This window comes from Nerophis lumbriciformis, linkage group LG03 (genome assembly GCF_033978685.3).
Source record: "Nerophis lumbriciformis linkage group LG03, RoL_Nlum_v2.1, whole genome shotgun sequence".
In the NCBI taxonomy this organism is placed as follows: Eukaryota; Metazoa; Chordata; class Actinopteri; order Syngnathiformes; family Syngnathidae; genus Nerophis; species Nerophis lumbriciformis.
Genome location: NC_084550.2, coordinates 51,605,173 through 51,625,857, shown reverse-complemented (window position 1 = coordinate 51,625,857; position 20,685 = coordinate 51,605,173). Strand labels below are relative to the sequence as shown.

The 20,685-nt window shown below is 37.9% G+C and overlaps 1 protein-coding gene across 3 annotated transcripts in view; it reads left to right on the top strand.

The window, feature by feature from the left end:
- Nucleotides 1–20,685, top strand: part of errfi1a (ERBB receptor feedback inhibitor 1a) — an 82,689-nt gene that overhangs the window by 44,322 nt on the left and 17,682 nt on the right. The window contains exon 1 of one of the 3 annotated variants that reach the window (XM_061938862.2): nucleotides 6,410–6,590. The exons of the other annotated variants lie outside the window; for them this stretch is intronic. The gene's annotated coding sequence lies outside the window, so the exon portion shown is untranslated. Of the gene's footprint in view, nucleotides 1–6,409; nucleotides 6,591–20,685 lie in introns of those variants that run through there. 3 annotated transcript variants of the gene reach the window in all.

The window sequence follows — 20,685 nt, the reverse complement described above, 5'->3', positions numbered from 1 at the left end:
TGTAATTTATTTTTTAACATGTTCTGCTTGATACTCTTCAGTTACAGAATGTTTAACAGGCTGAATATTACAATGCAGCAACATGAAAGTCATTAATGTAATGTACAGAATGTCAGAAGCCTTTATTCAAGTAGAAACATCACAGATTACATTACAAACATCTTTGACAATCAAACCGTGATCAATACAATCCACATTTTGGGAAAGTGGTATCTAAATATAGTGTTGCTCCACCTCTGAATGAAATGGCTTCTACAGCAGGAATACAAATTCTGCATTACTACAAAATCTGGCAAGACACCAACACATTCCTCTTTAATAACGTGTTTATGTCATTTTTGTTGTTTACAAACACACATTTTATTAAAGCAAACCAAATGGTGTTGTCATGGTATTACAAACTTAAAAATTATCTGTCTTGAAATTAATTATGAAATGATAGTTTTTTTTTATCTATCTGCGATTAATCACAATTGATTTTGAGGTAACTATGAACAATGCGATTATTCACGAATAAATATTTTAATTGTTTGACAGCCCGGATTTATTTTCACAATTCCGTACCTTGTGCTGGTCATATCTGTGTCAGCCTGTCTTAGAGATCGCTTTGTGTGATCAGAAATGCTTTAAATGTGTCCAAACTCTCACGGTCTTACTGTATAACTTCGGGTTGCTAGACAACCATTTTGAGCACATTGAGTAAATCATAAATAAAAACAAAATACAATGATTTGCAAATCTTTTTCAACCTATATTCAATTGAATAGACTGCAAAGACAAGATACTTAACGTTCAAACTGAGAAACATTGTTATTTTTTGTAAATATTAGCTCATTTGGAATTTGATGCCTGCAAAAAAAGCTGGCACAAGTGGCAAAAAAGACTGAGAAAATTGAGAAATGCTCATCAAACACTTATTTGGAACATCCCACAGGTGAACAGGCTAATTGGGAACAGGTGGGTGCCATGATTGGGTATAAAAGCAGCTTCCATGAAATGTTTAGTCATTCACAAACAAGGATGGGGGCGAGGGTCACCACTTTGTGAACAAATGCATGAGCAAATTGTCAAATAGTTTCAGAACAACATTTCTCTACTATGCAAAGCGAAAGCCATTTATCAACAACACCCAGAAACGCTGCCGGCTTCGATGGGCCCGAGCTTATCTAAGATTGACTGATGCAAAGTGTAAAAGTGTTCTCTGGTCTGACTAGTCCACATTTCAAATATTTTTTGGAAATTGTGGACGTCATGTCCTCCGGACCAAAGAGGAAAAGAACCATCCGAATTGTTATAGGCACAAAATTAAAAAAGCCCGCATCTGTAATGGTATGGGGGTGTAGTAGTATTAGTATGAGTTTGGACACACCCTCTCATTCAATGCATTTTCTTTATTTTCATGACTAGTTACATTGTAGATTGTCACTGAAAGCATCAAAACTACGACACTTGTGAAGTGAAAACCCTATCAGGTGACTACCTCTTGAAGCTCACCGAGAGAATGCCAAAAGTGTGCAAAACAGTAATCAGAGCAAAGTGTGGCTATTTTGAAGAAACTAGAATATAAAACATGTTTTCAGTTATTTCACCTTTTTTTGTTAAGTACATAACTCCACGTGTGTTCATTCATAGTTTTGATGCCTTCAGTGACAATCTACAATGTAAATAGTCACGAATGAAGTGTGTCCAAACTTTTGGCCTGTACTGTGTGTGTGTGTATATATATATATATATATATATATATATATATATATATATATATATATATATATATGTATGTATGTATGTATGTGTATATATATATATATATATATATATATATATATATATACGTATGTATATATGTCTATATATGTATATATATATATATATATATATATATATATATATATATATATATATATATATATATATATATATATATATATATATATATATATATATATATATATATATATAAAATATAAGGGGCAGCACGGTGGAAAAAGGGGTTAGTGCATGTGCCTCACAATACGAAGGTCCTGAGTTCAATCCCGGGCTCGGGATCTTTCGGTGTGGAGGTTGCATGTTCTCCGCATGACTGCGCGGGTTCCCTCCGGGTACTCCGGCTTCCTCCCTCCTCCAAAGACATGCACCTTGATTGGCAACACTAAATTGGCCCTAGTGTGTGAATGTGAGTGTGAATGTTGTCTGTCTATCTGTGTTGGCCCTGTGATGAGGTGGCGACTTGTCCAGGGTGTACCCCGCCTTCCGCCCGAATGCAGCCCAGATAGGCTCCAGCATCCCCCGTGACCCTGAAACGGACAAGCGGTAGAAAATGGATATATATATATATATATATATATATATATATATATATATATATATCAGTGACGTGCGGTGAGGTTCATGACTGGTGAGGCACTGACTTCATCACAGTCAGATTTACAAACATATGAACCCTAAAGAGTATCTTATTCACCATTTGATTGGCAGCAGTTAACAAGTTATGTTTAAAAGCTCATACCAGCATTCTTCCCTACTTGGCACTCAGCATCAAGGGTTGGAATTGGGGGTTAAATCACCAACAATTATTCCCGGGCGCGGCGACGCTGCTGCCCACTGCTCCCCTCACATCCCAGGGGGTGATCAAGGGGATGGGTCAAATGCAGAGGACAAATTTCACCACACCTAGTGTGTGTGACAATCATTGGTACTTTAACTCATTGACGTTGTTAGGCCTATTTTAGGGGGGCTCAAGCCCCCCTAAAATATTCTTAAGCCCCCCTAAATAATTTGGTGTTTTTTTGTTTGTTTTTTTACAAATAAATGCCGACATATTCATTATAAAGTGGCCCAAATATGAGTTTAAATAAATAATCATATAACCTGTTATTATTCACTCAGTTTCCCCTCACTTCGTAGCGTAAGGTAGAGAGCCCCTTTCGTGCGTCGGTATCCAATCCATTCCACTTGTTCATATAGAAAATGCCCACATCACTCAAATTCCAGCCCGCATTTTCTCTGCGACCTTGCTTGCGGTCCTGCAGTTGTACGAAGCACATTATCTTCCTTTACAATGAGTGAAGCTGCACAAAACCTTGTGTGTGCAATTGTAAATCATTTATTTTTTAAGTTTTGTGTTTCTTGTAGAATCTATATAAAGTAATATACATAAGCCTATTGTTAAAATAATGAAAAAAACATCATTAAATATATTTGTTTTATTGTATTGTTACATTAATAGCTGTTTTATTATTATAGGATGGCTTGTTAAACATTTAATAGGATTTTCAGAGGGAGGAAAAACCAAGACATTTAATATAAAATGTAAAATGAATAAATACATAAAAAGAAAAAGAAAATATATGGTTAAAAGCCATCGTCCCGGGGAGCATTTCATTTCGTCCCGTGCATTTTTTTAAAATAATGATAACAATGAATAATTTCTAAGTCTTTGTTAGCCGTTTGTGAAGTTTTGTGCTCGTGCGTAACATTCGCTCGCATCCTGTGCATCTCCTGGGGGCAAAGCCCCCCCTGTCCTTAAAAGCTAGTGACGCCCCTGCTTTAACTTAACTTTAACTTTACACATACAAACTGTAGCAAACAAAAAAGCACATTTAATAAAAAAAACGTTATTATGGTCTTACCTTTACTTATAAGTGCGGGAACAGTGGTGTTCGTGTTGGAGGAGTTGTGAATGAATGAAATATGAAATCCGTGCTGCAGTCTGCAGGTGTACCTAATGTTGTGTCCTTGCAGTCGTTCACGGCTCCTCCGGCGCGAGCAATGTTATTTTTGCACTTTTTGGCTTCTTGTTAAGTGACTTTTTTTGGGTGGATTCGGTCTTGCACGTGGAGGGTTTGGGTGTGGGCTTTGGTTGGTGTGGCGCTCTTGTTGGGAGGTGCAGTCTGCGGCGAAGGTGCCTTAACCAGCACCAGGAGGCGGGGTTACGCGAGCCTCAGCCAGTGCGTCTTCGCAGCAGTTTTATGATCGCTCAGCACAAGAAATACTTTACACACATTGTTGACAAAATACACTGTACATTATATACCTCAGCTAACTAAACTATGAAAATGTATAATATAATTCATATAGCAATACGGTCTCACTGCACAGCAGACCAGCAGTTAGCCGAGTCCGTCCATGTTGAGACACTGAGTGACGTGCCTCGACTGGCTGCTGTTCACCGCACCGTCTCTTCTCAGTATTTGAATGGCAAATGTGAAAATTCAGCGATTTTGAATAAAAATAATCTAAAACTGGTGAAGTTAAATGGAAAATAACTTTATAGTATAATCACTGGATACATACAACAATTTAATATTTTTTTTTCTTTTTACATTTTTTTTCTTTCCATGATGGCAGGTGAGGCCCCGCCTCACCTGCCTCTAGTGACCGCACGTCACTACATAATATATATACATGCATACATGCATACGTGTGTATATGTATGTATATATATATATATATATATATATATATATATATATATATGTATATATGTATGCATGTATATATATTATGTATATATATACACATATATACATATATATACATATATATATATATATGTATGTATATATATATATATATATATGTATGCATGTATATATATACACATATATACATATATATATATATGTATGTATATATATATATATACATACATATATATATACATATATATATATAAATACATACATATATATACATATATATACATACATATATATATATATACATACATATATATACATATATATATATACATACATATATATATATATATATATATATATATGTATGTATGTATGTATATATATATATATATATGTATGTATATATATATGTATATATATGTATGTATATATATGTATATATATATGTATTTATATATATATATATGTATATATATATGTATGTATATATATATATATACATACACATATATATATATATGTATATATGTGTATATATATACATAATATATATACATGCATACATATATATATATATATATATATATATATATATATATATATATATATATATATATATATATATACATATACACACGTATGCATGTATGCATGTATGTATGTATGTATGTATGTATGTATGTACACACACATACGGTATATATACACTTTATACAACCATGTTCTATAAAGTGTATATAATCGAGGTTCCACTGTATGCTAATCCCATCTTTGAAAACTCAAAAACCTAATTAAGAATTGTACATGCATTTTAAAGAGCCGGTTTCAACCAAGTCCATGCAATATTGTGTTTTTTAGTGCATGTAAGTGCATATACAGGTAAAAGCCAGTAAATTAGAATATTTTGAAAAACTTGATTTATTTCAGTAATTGCATTCAAAAGGTGTAACTTGTACATTATATTTATTCATTGCACACAGACTGATGCATTCAAATGTTTATTTCATTTAATTTTGATGATTTGAAGTGGCAACAAATGAAAATCCAAAATTCCGTGTGTCACAAAATTAGAATATTACTTAAGGCTAATACAAAAAAGGGATTTTTAGAAATGTTGGCCAACTGAAAAGTATGAAAATGAAAAATATGAGCATGTACAATACTCAATACTTGGTTGGAGCTCCTTTTGCCTCAATTACTGCGTTAATGCGGCGTGGCATGGAGTCGATGAGTTTCTGGCACTGCTCAGGTGTTATGAGAGCCCAGGTTGCTCTGATAGTGACCTTCAACTCTTCTGCGTTTTTGGGTCTGGCATTCTGCATCTTCCTTTTCACAATACCCCACAGATTTTCTATGGGGCTAAGGTCAGGGGAGTTGGCGGGCCAATTTAGAACAGAAATACCATGGTCCGTAAACCAGGCACGGGTAGATTTTGCGCTGTGTGCAGGCGCCAAGTCCTGTTGGAACTTGAAATCTCCATCTCCATAGAGCAGGTCAGCAGCAGGAAGCATGAAGTGCTCTAAAACTTGCTGGTAGACGGCTGCGTTGACCCTGGATCTCAGGAAACAGAGTGGACCGACACCAGCAGATGACATGGCACCCCAAACCATCACTGATGGTGGAAACTTTACACTAGACTTCAGGCAACGTGGATCCTGTGCCTCTCCTGTCTTCCTCCAGACTCTGGGACCTCGATTTCTAAAGGAAATGCAAAATTTGCATGGTTGGGTGATGGTTTGGGGTGCCATGTCATCTGCTGGTGTCGGTCCACTCTGTTTCCTGAGATCCAGGGTCAACGCAGCCGTCTACCAGCAAGTTTTAGAGCACTGCTTAAATCGGCTTTAGAGAGGGTGGTCCAGTCCTGGCAAGTGTTAATGCACACACAAAAAAAAAGGGGCGTACGCCTTTAAGTGGGCGGGGCCAGGGCGTCTCTTGCTCGTTGCCTTGCAGCCTATAAGACTTCAGCTCGCTTCCATTCAACACTTTATCTCACGTTGTAAAAAAAAAAGGGAAAAAAAAGGGGATCGTCAGCCGATCGAAGGGAGTCTGTTGGCTCCCTGACGCGAGCCAAGAATCTATAGATATATAGAACCCGAGACGGAATCATTGTTTGAGGACGCTCTAAAGGACTTTTGTGAACGCTTCAGGGACGGTGGCAGTTTATTTTCGGTGAGTCGTGTGAAAAGTGTAGTGTTTGTCTCACTCATGGTTGTGTTTGACTGTCAAACGTCATAAAGTGATGCATTCAGGGGACCCCTTGTTATGTCTTATAATTTTACTCAATATGTCCTATAATAAGCATGTGTATTGTTATTAACTTTACAGTGAGTGCTGTTTAATTGGTAGTGTCTGTCTCACTCATGGTTGTGTTTGACTGTCAAACGTCATAAAGTGATGCATTCAGGGGACCCCTTGTTGTCTTATAATTTTACTCAATATGTCCTATAATAAGCATGTGTATCTATTGTTAACTTTACAGGGAGTGCTGTTTAATTGGTAGTGCCTGTCTCACTCATGGTTGTGTGTGACTGTCAATTAAACGTCATAAAGTGATGCGTTCAGAGGACCTTATATCGTATAATTTTACTCAATATGTCCTATAATAAGCATGAAATAACTTGAGTGCTGTTTAATTGGTAGTGTCTGTCTCACTCATGGTTGTGTGTGACTGTCAAACGTCTTAAAGTGATGCATTCAGTGGACCCCTTATGTCGTATAATTTTACTCAATATGTCGTATAATAAGCATGTGTATCTATTGTTAATAACTTTACAGTGAGTGCTGTTTAATTGGTAGTGTCTGTCTCACTCACATAAAGTGATGCGTTCAAGGTACCCCTTGTTATGTACCGGTAGTAGAATTTACTCAATATGTCTTATAATAAGCATGTGTATTTATTGTTATTAACTTTACAGTGAGGGCTGTTTAATTGCTGCAAGCCTCCTTTGAAGCGAAGTGAATTATATTTATATAGCGCTTTTCTCTAGTGACTCAAAGCGCTTCAGATAGTGAAACCCAATATCTAAGTTACATTTAAATATATGGGGGTGGCACTGGGAGCAGGTGGGCAAAGTGTCTTGCCCAAGGACACAACGGTAGTGACTAGGATGGCGGAAGCGGAGATCGAACCTGGAACCCTGCTGGCAACCGAGCTATACTGCCCCTTTGCATTCGCTTAGATTAACAATCTTGACAATTGTGCATCTTCATTTTTGCGTCGCATATGTGTGTGTGTTGGTGTGTGTGTTTGTAGTGGCATGACTCAGCCTGGCTGCTAGAGGGCTTTTTAACCATGATTGTTCCAAGCTAAGGTGAGGGGGTGTGCGCACTGCGGGCTTGCCGCACAGGTAAAGCGGGTATGGTTGCTTGGAAACCGCTGCAGGGGTGCCGTGGAGCGGGGGCGGCAACTCTCTCTCGCTCTGTCTCACTCTTGGCTTCATGTTGTCCTCCCAACATGGTGTTGTACCAGAGCTTATTATTGTACGTCATGACTTTTAGTCATGCAGCTTGCAGTCCAATAAGAAAGTGGTGCATTGGTGTTTATTACACCTGAGCAAATGCCTTTTGGCATTGGAAAAGTTGCAATAAAACGGGGTGGTGCATTGCAGTAAATAGTATTTATTTCGTCATTATATACCCTGTAAAGCAGTGGTCCCCAACCCTTTTTGCACCACGGACCGGTTTAATGTAGGCATTCTTTTCAGGGACCGGCTTCCCACTTGTGAAAAAATACAACTCACTATAACGCTGAATTAGTGGGAACCCTGGGCTTGTTTCTTTGCAATGAAATGCTGATGGAAATCAGCCTTTGGCTACAATCTGTCACATTTATATTTGATATGTTCATTAATGTGCATTGTATCATGTCACAAAGTTATAACAAATGGTAACTTCATATGAGGAGTTTTATTGTACATCATTGGTGTGTCTAGTGCACAGGTGTCAAACTCAATGATCTGGCCCTCCACGTCATTTTATATGGCCCGCAAAAGCCTGGAAATAATATGTGTCAATGAAATAACTAATATTTTCTTTCTTTACTGTATTTTCTTACTAAAGGTATTAGTTTTTTTCCCCAGTTTTTCAGGGGAAAAAATATTGTCCAATATTGCAACAAATATTATATTTTCTAACTTTGTTGGTCAAAGTCCAAATAAATACTTCAATATCTGCTTAACTTATGGTTTCGAAGCAAGTTATTCATCAAATTGTACACTATAAAAATGACCGACAGATTTTACTGTAAAATTTAGGGAGGTTTTTTTTTACAGCATATTACTGTAAGTTGAAAAAAACAACAACCAATGTTTGTTTTTTTACAGTAAAATTCTGTCGACTGAGCTGTCAGTTTTTTTGTTTTTTTTAATCCACGGTTGATGATTTTATGGTACCACATTTTATTTTGGTAAAAAACTGCCAAAATAAAATTAAACAGCGGTACTGTATTTCTATTTACAGTAATATGTTTTAAATAATAATAATAATAAAATAACACCATATATTTTACAGTAAAAGTCTGGCAACTAAGCTGCCATTTTTCTTCTGTAAAAAAACAGTGGTCAAATCCACAGATTTTTTTTCCTTTTATGTAATTTAAAAAAAATATATTTAAATTCATAGGCAAATTCATTAATGATTTACTGTTACATACGGCCCTCTATTGGCAGCCATGACTACGGTGTGGCCCTCAATGAAAACAAGTTTGACACCCCTGGTTGAGTGGGACAGGCCAAAGTTTAGTCGGAGAAAATGCAGTCCTTTATAAATTAATGTTTCTCTCCGGCCCGGTAGCAAATGCTTCACGGACCGGTACCAGTCCCCGGACTGGTGGTTGAGGACCACTGCTGTAAAGAGTCTGATAATTGGCCTTAAAAGGGAAATGCATCCAAAAATATTCATCAATGTTTTATATACCGTATTTTCCGAACCTTAGGGCGCACCGGATTATAAGGCGCACTGCCGATGAGTGGGTCGAGTCAGGTCTATTTTCATACAAAAGCCGCCGCCGGATTATTCAACCTATATTCAGTTGAATAGACTGCAAAGACAAGATACTTTGTTATTTTTTGCAAATATTATCTCATTTGTAATTTGATGCCTGCAACATGTTTAAAAAAAGCTGGCACAAGTGGCAAAAAAGACTGAGAAAGTTGAGGAATGCTCCATCAAACACTTATTTGGAACATCCCACAGGTGAACAGGCTAATTGGGAACAGGCGGGTGCCACGATTGTGTATAAAAGCAGCTTCCATGAAATGCTCAGTCATTCTACAAACAAGGATGGGGCAAGGGTCACCACTTTGTGGACACATGCGTGAGCAAACTGTCCAACAGTTTAAGAACAACATTACTCAACGAGCTATTGCAAGGAATTTAGGGATTTCACCATCTACGGTTTGTAATATCATCAAAAGGTTCAGAGAATCTGGAGAAATCACTGCATGTAAGCGATGATATTACGGACCTTCGATCACTGCATCTAAATGCGACATCAGTTTTAAAGGATATCACCACATGGGCTCGGGAACACTTCAGAAAACCACAGTCAGTAACTACAGTTTGTCGCTACATCTGTAAGTGCGTAATGCCAGAGCTTATTATTGTACGTCATAACTTTTAGTCATGCAGCTTGCAGTCCAATAATCAGCAGAGTAAAGTGGTACATTAGTGTTGATTCCACCTAAGCAAATGCTTTTTGGCATTGGAAAAGTTGCAATAAAACGGGGTGGTGCATTGCAGTATTTATTTCATCATTATATACCCTGTAAAGAGTGGAAGAAGTGTCAAAAGATGGAACTAACTGTTTTAATGACATTCAGACTTTACTTCAATCAATAACGAAGCAGCATCTCCTCATCCGTGGCTCACTAGTGCAACAACAAGGCCGGAAATGTGGCCCGTGAAAAAACGTCTGACCGGAACTCTCTAATAACTAAAGTTATTTTTGGTGAATAATGTAAACTCACTATACCGGTATGTTTTAGCGCTTTCATGGCGAGTTTACTGACAGATATAAGTAATAACTTTACACTACTTTATATTAGAAATAGCAACAGTGGAGGATGAATGTCACATAACAAGAAGATAGAGAAAAACAAGTAGCTTAACGACTACGGCGTCAGTACGGACTACAAAGGCGGACTCGCGAAAATTTTCAGGACTTATGCAGATCCCAAATACAGATCAGCAGGTACCATAAGGTAAAAATGTTGCTTTTGCATAATATTGCGAAACAAAACGGCAGATAATATGTCTGACCTTATAAACACACCATAATAATACTCGTATGTTGAAGCACAGTACAATCCATCAAGCGGTGCAGCTTCATAGCTTACCAAAGTCGTACTAAAACATTTTGATAGATTTTTGAGCACTGTGTGTAATGTTCTATATTTTCCAATGGCACATATCAAAATTTGTTGTTGTTTACTTGAGTCATATTGCAGGCTACAAGTATCTCTTATGTGTGACTGCCATCATATTTCAGTCTACACATATCTCTTATGTGTGACTGCCATCTACTGGTCATGCTTATCATTTCACCATGTACCAAATAAAATAGCTTCGAGGTCGGTAAGCACAACCAAAATTATTCCGTACATTAGGTGCACCGGGTTATAAGGTGCACTGCCGAGTTTTGAGAAAATGAATGGATTTTAACTGAAAAATACGGTACACACTGTAAGTATACAGTATATTCATTGTAGTAAGCGGCTACATGTAATGTTTACATATTTTGGTCATTTTAAGCATACAGCGGCACATTTATTTCATAGACGCATCACAACCAGGGCCACCTAAATGCACGGGCTCACCTGGGGGTCCCCACTCAAATCAGGCTCCCCGATTTTGATGGCGGAATGGTGTTCATAGCTGCCAATCACAAACAGCTCAGCTTCGTCTTGCGATCGTGTACTATCTCTCTCTCTCAGCTACGTCTTTTCCTACTGCTCCGAGCGGGGCGAGAACCCATGTCGCCGGTGTAGGAGGCGAGTGCGCTGACTCCTGAGCTAAAAGCACAGGCAATCTCCCTAACCCCCAGCACTATTCTTGAATTTGACTGGAATTTGTTCGCAAATGAGGTGTATTCATGAACAAAATTACTTTAAAAATGAATTATATTTTTGCATTGTTGCTGTTCTGTTGAGTAAAATGATGCTTTTTTTTTTGTAAAAACTTTGTTTTTGGGGTGGCGAAGGGGAAATTGTTGAGGTTTGTATGAATGGGGCCAAAACCCCCTCAGATACGGGGGTACTCCTCAGGTTAAGATGTCCCTGATCACAAGGCTCAATTTTTCCTTCAACAACAACAGTGACTACAAATCACGGCAGACTTTGTGAGAGACAACATACCCTAATAAAACAAACACTAACTGTACAATGTCTGCTCTCACTGGGATGACGACTGAGTTCGTATTTTCCTGTTCGAATTAAGAATTAATCAAAATCCTCGCAGAGGCTCAAAAAAAGGCCATTTCCAGGTCTTAAGTTGACTGTAAAAGTTGACCAACTTCTAGGTCAATGGACACATCCTTCTACTATCCAGGTGAGAGGCAAAATTAACTTTTACCAACTCAGAGGTGAGAGAGCAGCTTACCAGCTCAAGGTTATATCTCTGCGATCAATGCGCTGCTAAAAGTAGGTCCTTAACATTTAGCTCTTATAATAACAATATCGCGAATATTTGTTAAATATTCAGGTCACAAAATGTAAATTGAGTATTTTTAACGCTTTTTGGATGTTTTTTGGTGGATTTTATGAGCGAAGTAAACACAATGATGTCATTAGCTCAATTGTTGATTTTGCTAGTGTTTATTTATGAGTTACAATAAATTACAAAAAGTATTCATGTGCTCTTTTCCTACATAAGGCTTGATGATGGACAAAGTTCCAAAAAAAAAAAAAATGCAGTTCCCCTTTAAGCGGTGCTACAATTGCCTTTATCACTTAGAACCTTCATGACTATATGTATCCTGCCTGGATGCATACCCATTTACACTGCCCGATGATCGAACCAGGGTTTGCAGATTGAGAGTCAAGAGTGCCTAATTTGTCAGCTAATTGTCCAGCACGACTCATAAGGCGTCAGGGAGTGAAATTTACCAACATTCCACTGAGAATGTTACAGTGGAGTTGAATGATTAGCCTCAATGGGCAGTACATTAGTGTAGTTTGTACCGAGAGAGACATCTTAGAACCCCTATTTCCAGATGATGTACCCTTTTGTCCCTGGAAAAGTTACATTGGAACTGAGTACTTGATTGTACCTAGAGAGAGACAGTCTTAGAACCTTTTAAAAACTATGCTCCCAGACTTTGTACTCACAAAGTTACATTGGAGTCCAGTAATGAGTTTTATGGGGTGGCACATAGGCGTAGGTTTGCACCAAGTTGGAAACATTGTATATACCCTTTTCACCCTGGAAAGTCACCATAGGGTAAATTAGCAGTGTTTCCCACAGGACTGCAATCTATCTATGGCAATGGGTTGTGGGCGTTGGTCGGTGTGGTGTGCTGAATTACATCATTTCATTTGTGCAACACCCTCCCCCTGGACAAGTCCAATAATAACGTGTTTAAGAGTAGGTGTGAATAAGTACTGTTGAGTATTTAACGGGGAAACTCGTGTGTGGAATTTACCACTGAGGTTCACGTCAGAGAACACAAAGTCATCAGATGGACTCATTCACTTTAATTGTGGACGTACACATGCATGGCGTGCAATTCTTTAGTTTCATATCTGAAGTACAGGACAAACTATACATATACATATATATATATATATATATATATATATATATATATATATATATATATATATATATATATATATATATATATATATATATATATATATATATACATATATATATATATATATATATATACATATATATATATATATATATATATATATATATATACATATATATATACATATATATATATATATATATATATATATATATATGCCGTATTTTTCGGAGTATAAGTCGCACCTGCCGAAAATTCATAATAAAGAAGGAAAAAAACATATATAAGTCGCACTGGAGTATAAGTCGCATTTTTGGGGGAAATTTATTTGATAAAACCCAACACCAAGAATAGACATTTGAAAGGCAATTTAAAATAAATAAAGAATAGTGAACAACAGGCTGAATAAGTGTACGTTACATGAGGCATAAATAACCAACTGAGAACGTGCCTGGTATGTTAACGTAACATATTATGGTAAGAGTCATTCGAATAACTATAATATATAGAACATGCTATACGTTTACCAAACAATCTGTCACTCCTAATCGCTAAATCCCATGAAATCTTATACGTCTAGTCTCTTACGTGAATGAGCTAAATAATATTATTTGATATTTTACGGTAATGTGTTAATAATTTCACACATAAGTCGCTCCTGAGTATAAGTCGCACCCCCGGCCAAACCATGAAAAAAACTGTGACTTATAGTCCGAAACATACGGTATAAATATATATATATATATATATATATATATATATATATATATATATATATATATATATATATATATATATATATTAGTATTTAGTCTTCTAAAGAAATTAACTCAATGTCTGCATCTTGCATGCATATTACAAAATAAATTGCCATAACTCCATTAGCAGTCAGGTACTATTTGCTAAGTAAACATAGCTGTCATTTGGACTATTATGGTATCAGAACGTCAATGAAATATTGCATATATTTAGAATAAGCTATTAATCTTTACATGTGTCTCTTAAAGCATCAAAAAACTCACATTGGTCTAGCGAATAACATAAGCATAAGTGGAACTGACACTTTATATATACAGTACGTATAGCTTTTAAATGGTGGTATATTATATGCATGGTGGAACACGTGGAGTTTTGGAACCCTTGTTTCCACAAAACGTACCCTTTTGACCCTGGAAATGTTACACTGGAGTCCAATAATTAATCCTAACAAATGGTACATTGGTGTAGATTGTTTCTAAGTGAAATATTATTTTACCTTGTTAAGCGTGCTCTGGTATTGACTGGTGAGCAGAGACCATAGTCTCGCTTTTGCCCATAGTCAACTGGGATAGGGCCCAGCTCCCTGCAACCTTAAAACACAGGCTGCATAAAAATGAATGTTATCCTATATGTCTTAGAAAAGGGTGGTGGACTAGTGTAGATTGTATATATAGATGAACACCAATAGTCTCCTAGAACCTGTATTTCTGGACATTTTTGTCCACACTGCCTCTTTTCCACTGCACACTACCTACTTGATTCTACTCTCTCGATGCTTTTCCATTAGCAAAAATAACCTGGTCAACCAGGATTCTGAAGCGCGGTACGCTAGTGTCACTTTAGGTACGGTCTGCCTTAAAACACTACTAGAATCTTAACCATGTACTATTTGGGGTATACATTTGGGTGGATTGTACCAAAATGGACGACTAGAAACACTTTTTGCACCAAGAAAAAATCCTAGTTTGTGAACCCGTTCTCAAACAATGGCAATAAAAACGATTCTGATTCTGATTCTTTTTCTGAACTGTCTCCTTTTGGGCCAGTGATCTCTTTGAGGTACACAAATGTAGATTGTACCTGGAATGACGCCAAACTATGGTCCAAGGCCCACTTATGAACCCTGAGCGAACATGTTGAGTGGTCTTGTGACACAACCCCAATCCTTGAGATACTCTCTATATACCTGTAGTATTGTAATGTAAAATAGTATTATACACATGGAAACAACAAAAGAAACCCACTATACAATATTTTCTGTTTGTGAACTATTAGTCTATTTTGGAAAAAAAGTTGCTCACAAGTTGTGGTTTAGCAGTTGTTTGGCTGCTGAACCATTCGACCATTAAATAGTCCACCGGAGACTGTTGGAGTAGTCAGAACTTTTCGGTATTTGTAAGTTAGTAATTTACATTGTCTAGGTTGTACCTATGGACGTTTAGAACCCTACTTTCAAAACGATGTAGTACAGGGCTATTCAAATCGAAATTAGGCCCAAAAATGACACCCGACTGATTTAAAAAACATGTAACATATTTTTGTCCCAGATTCCTGAAAACACTAGAATGCTGTCTCGTAGATTATCATTGACTAGCTTTTTTTGTAGTAGGTCCTTAAAAACAACAGATTCTCATGCAGGAATTTTCAAAATAAGAATAATAGTGAAGAGAGAAGTCTGTCCCCCTAGTCTTTAGCTCTCTGGAAATGTAGCCCCCAAAACAACTTGGTTGAATAGCTCTGATGTAGTCTTTTGGCCCTGGCAGTTACAATAAAAGGTGGGTTATGTACATATACTTGTACCTAGAGGGACACTATTGGACTCCTAGAACCTCTGTTTGCTGACCATGTATTTATTATCTTCTGGTCTTTGGAGTCCAACAATTATCCCTATTAGAAACAGTCAGTAGACGGTATGAAGGCACACCAGTGGATACTCAACCCATAGTTCCTGACTATATACCTTCTGGTGCTCAGAAAAGATACTTTGGAGTCCAAGGTTTAAATAGCAATTGACTCCCTCCAGTCCTTGTTTCTTGACTATAAAAAGACTAATTTTCCGACCAAACGATCCGAATGAAGTGGTTTCCACGCTGAGCTTGGACCACACATGGTTTGTTTTAATCCCGCTGCCTGTAAGTGCTCCGATGGTGGAGTGCCAGGATGAACTGTCTTTGCACCTGTTGCAAGAGGAAGCACAAGCCCCCCAGGGGGTTCATTATCAAGGATCATGTTGCTTCCAGTCCCCCGCCACCCCCCTGCTGAACCGAGTCGACAGACTTGGCATGTCTCGTTGGGGCAGTATGGCCTCCGGCTGATGCCGCCATGCTTCCTGTTGTTTTAGGGCTTTGTTTCCTAGCAGCTGTCAGGTCTGCACATAAATATGGCTCACGGGAGACAAGGAATTGGGATTTAGGGGGGGGAAAGATGCTTTGCCTGTACATACTGTGCAGGTGATGTCACAAATACGTCCACATTTTCATCCGTCGTCACGCCTAGGACCACGTTTTAACGTTCTGCACCATTGCCCCCAGATTGTGAAATACGTAAACAGGTTAATCCAGTCACATCACGTCTCTATATTTGCCTCCAGTAGATTTCTGACCCCAGTTAAACAAATGGAGGTTTGCTCGGGTGTCCGATCCCCCCCTGCTGAATATCGTAGACGTGGTTTACTCAGGCCTGACACATACTTGACATGACACAAACATTCAGGTCATTTTACATGAGGAGTTGTTGCGACATCAGGTGCCACTCTGGTAACAGGAGGAGCCCCTTCTTCTGCACGTCAAGCCCAGGCAGATTGTAGCAACGGGCCCCTTGGAAAGTGCTCTAAAATGTACAACATCTGAGTAAAAATGTATACTAATTTTGCACTTTTTTAAATAGGTCGCAATGGTCTGACAATGGTGCATGTATTGGAAGTGTGTTCAACTTGACACAGTTTAAGTGCTTTTAGTAAGCTCTATTGAGAAGATGTTGTATTGTGTGTCTCTAGCTTTAATGCAAATGAGCTGTGTTTGCCACACAAGAAGTGCTTTTGTTTACTTTAAACCCTTTTTACATGCATGTTATTACTCATTACTCTGTACCGTATTTTTCGGAGTATAAGTCGCACCGGAGTATAAGTCGCACCTGCCGAAAATGCATAATAAAGAAGGAAAAAAACATATATAAATCGCACTGGAGCCCGGCCAAATTATGAAAAAAACTGCGACTTATAGTCCGAAAAATACGGTAATTGTCCATTGTAATAGATGCCATACACCACATACAACAATGTAACACAGAGGTCTTCAACAGGGGGTTCGTAACTCCTAGAGCAACATGTTGAAAGAGCCATATTGAACCACAAATATAAAAAAGTAATCGGTCTGGAACCGCAAAAAATTTAAAGACTTATATAAGCATACTTGCCAACCTTGAGACCTCCGATTTCGGGAGGTGGGGGGTGGGGGGCGTGGTCGGGGTGGGGCGGGGGGCGTGGTTGGGGGCGTGGTTAAGATATATACATATATAAGAAATACTTGACTTTCAGTTAATCATCATCATTCTAGCTATATATATATCTATATATATATCTATATATATATATATATATATATATATATATATATATATATATATATATATATAAATAAAAGAAATACTTGAATTTCAGTGATCATTTATTTACACATATACACACACATAACACTCGTCTACTCATTGTTGAGTTAAGGGTTGAATTGTCCATCCTTGTTCTATTCTCTGTCACTATTTCAGAACACACACATTATACAAATATACATTATAAAATCAATAAGAAAACAGGAGCTCTAATTTGGGAGTCTGAATTAGGATCAGAAGTTCCTATATAAACATTGTGCACTCATGTCGCCATTTTGTATTGATTACTGCAGCTGTGCACTGGATTCATTCACAAATACAAACTACAACTCACAAACACTTTAGTGTTAGACTCCACCATCAGAATGTGTACTTAAACTTATAAAGATCACATGGATATTATTCAGTGAGTTGATTCACCAAAACTAACCTGTTATACAGGAGGGAAAAGCACACAGGACGTTTCAATTGTTCACAGACTGGTCGCTCTCATCAGAATGACAAGACACTTCCGGTCTGCAGGTGATAGCATTCAATTGGGAAGAAACGCCCTACTGCCCCCTACTGACCAATGTGAATACTGATAAATGTGTAATGACAGCTCCGAAAACGAATTCAAACCACAAAATAAAATAAATAAATCAACACAAAAATGTGACACATTATGGGTGGGTCACATGCATGTACAGTAGATAGCAGTATTGTCCTGTTTAAAAGTGTCACAACATTGCTGTTTACGGCAGACGAACTGCTTTACGTAGACGAAAACTTGACTGCTGTTGTTGTGTGTTGTTGCCGCGCTGGGAGGACGTTAATGAAACTGCCTAACAATAAACCCACATAAGAAACTAAGAACTCGCCCTCGATCATTAGCTGTTTATATTGTGAGAAAGCGGACGTGTGAACAGGCTGTCAACACGTCACTCAGGTCCGCATGGAGCTGGAGGGGGCGTGGCCTCCAGCTCCGCCTGAATTTCGGGAGATTTTCGGGAGAAAATTTGTCCCGGGAGGTTTTCGGGAGAGGCGCTGAATTTCGGGAGTCTCCCGGAAAATCCGGGAGGGTTGGCAAGTATGTATATAAGTCTTATAATGATGGCAACTCATTATGTATGTGGCTAATTAGCCTACTATCAAAATGACTTTAAAAGTCTTATATAAGTGTCTATATTAGCTATACTAGCCTACTATCAAAGGCCGACACAAATCTTCGTAGACAGAAATGTTGTATTTTCATTTTTGTTCTACACACTTTTGCAACATTGGAAATCATTACTAAAACATTGGAAATCATTGCAACATTGGAAATCATCACAGGATGAGATAACTTCTGGAAATTACTGGCTCAGAATGGCCAAAGGTATAGATGTGCGTGTCCAAGTTAAAGGAAACGGCAGGCCGTCTTCTTCTAAGGGATTTATTACAATCTTTGCAAGCTGGGTAACGTTTGCTGTGGTCTGGAACAACATGGCACACAAACAACTATGAGAAATGCAGCCAATATTACATACAGATAATGTGTCATGACTCATGAGACATGCAAATATAAATTAAATACGCAGAGGACATAAGTAAAGGAAATTAAATGGGCACAGATATACCTACAAACGAGGCATAATGATGCAATATGTACATACAGCTAACCTAAATAGCATGTTAGCATCGATTAGCTTGCAGTCATGGATTGACCAAATATGCCTGATAAGCACTCCAGCGAATCAATAAAATCAACAAAGCTCACCCTTTGTGCCTTCACGTACAGCATAAAACGTTTGGTGGACAAAATGAGACAAGAAGGAAATTAGTAGGACAAAACGGTGCTTGCCAAATACTCTCATCAGTGAAGTATGTTTAATATAAACAGTGGGATTTCCTCTGACAGAAACCATAGTAAAAAAAAATATACATATTTTTTTTCATCTTTTTCCATTTTCACACACCTTAGAGCCATTGGAGCGGCGCTAAAGAGCCGCATGGCTCTAAAGCCTCGGGTTGCTGACCCCCGTCCTTGAGGGTCTGCAAAAGAACTGCAGGTCATGAAATTTTTGGTTGATAAAACTTTTTAAAATATAGTTTTATATTTTTTTCCCCACAAATGTCTTTAAATCGACATTAACGTTGATCCAAAACACTGCAGTATACTTTATAAATGGCAATGGCATGGCCACTCTACTCACTGTATCTTGCACGTTTAACATAAAAACATGGATATAATAGTTATGTAATTATATTTGTGTTATCATTCAAGATAGCTAGCAATTAGTGCATGAGTTGCCAGCTTGCTATTAGTGAAGTGAAGTGAAGTATACTTATATTGCGCTTTTTCTCTAGTGACTCAAAGCGCTTTACATAGTGAAACCCAATATCTAAGTTACATTCAAACCAGTGTGGGTGGCACTGGGAGCAGGTGGGTAAAGTGTCTTGCCCAAGGACACAACGGTAGTAACTAGGATGACGGAAGCGGGGATCGAACCTGGAACCCTCAAGTTGCTGGCGCGGCCGCTCTACCAACCGAGCTATATCGCCCCCTCATTAGTTGTGCTATACTGTATTATTTATTTGTACTGCACAATAACAAGGTACCTTTTAGGACTAGTTTAACAATCGTATACAGGCAGAGGGTCCCTGCTCCAATTCTCCATCATTATGGTGGTCCCTTGGCCTGGAAAATGTTGACGACCCCTGACGTAGCATTAAGGAGTGGGACAGGAAACGTTCGCAACACCAGCATAGCTGCGAGCTCAAATGCTAGCATTGTAGTAGTCTATATCTTGACACAGACAGACAGATAAAAAGTAAACATTCACTTCAGGGGGGGCTTGAAAAAATTCTGTCCCCAAGAAAAATTTAACTGTAGGCAAGTTTAGAACAGTAGAAAAATTGTTGTCATTAGGAATCGGGACATAAAGTAATTGAAAACCACTGATCGAGCTCGGCGCGTATCAGAGGCGATAGCATGTCCATGAGAAAGAGGGTTCCCTTCGTCATGTCGTAGCTGCAGGGTCGGATGTCCAATTCAGATTTTTTTTCCAAATCCGATCTTTTTTAGTGGCTGTTCACATTACAAAAAAAAAAAAAAAGTGATTTCTGATGTGAATGCAATCTGACCCGCATGTGTACATGACGTCGTACGCACTGCTGTGTTTACGG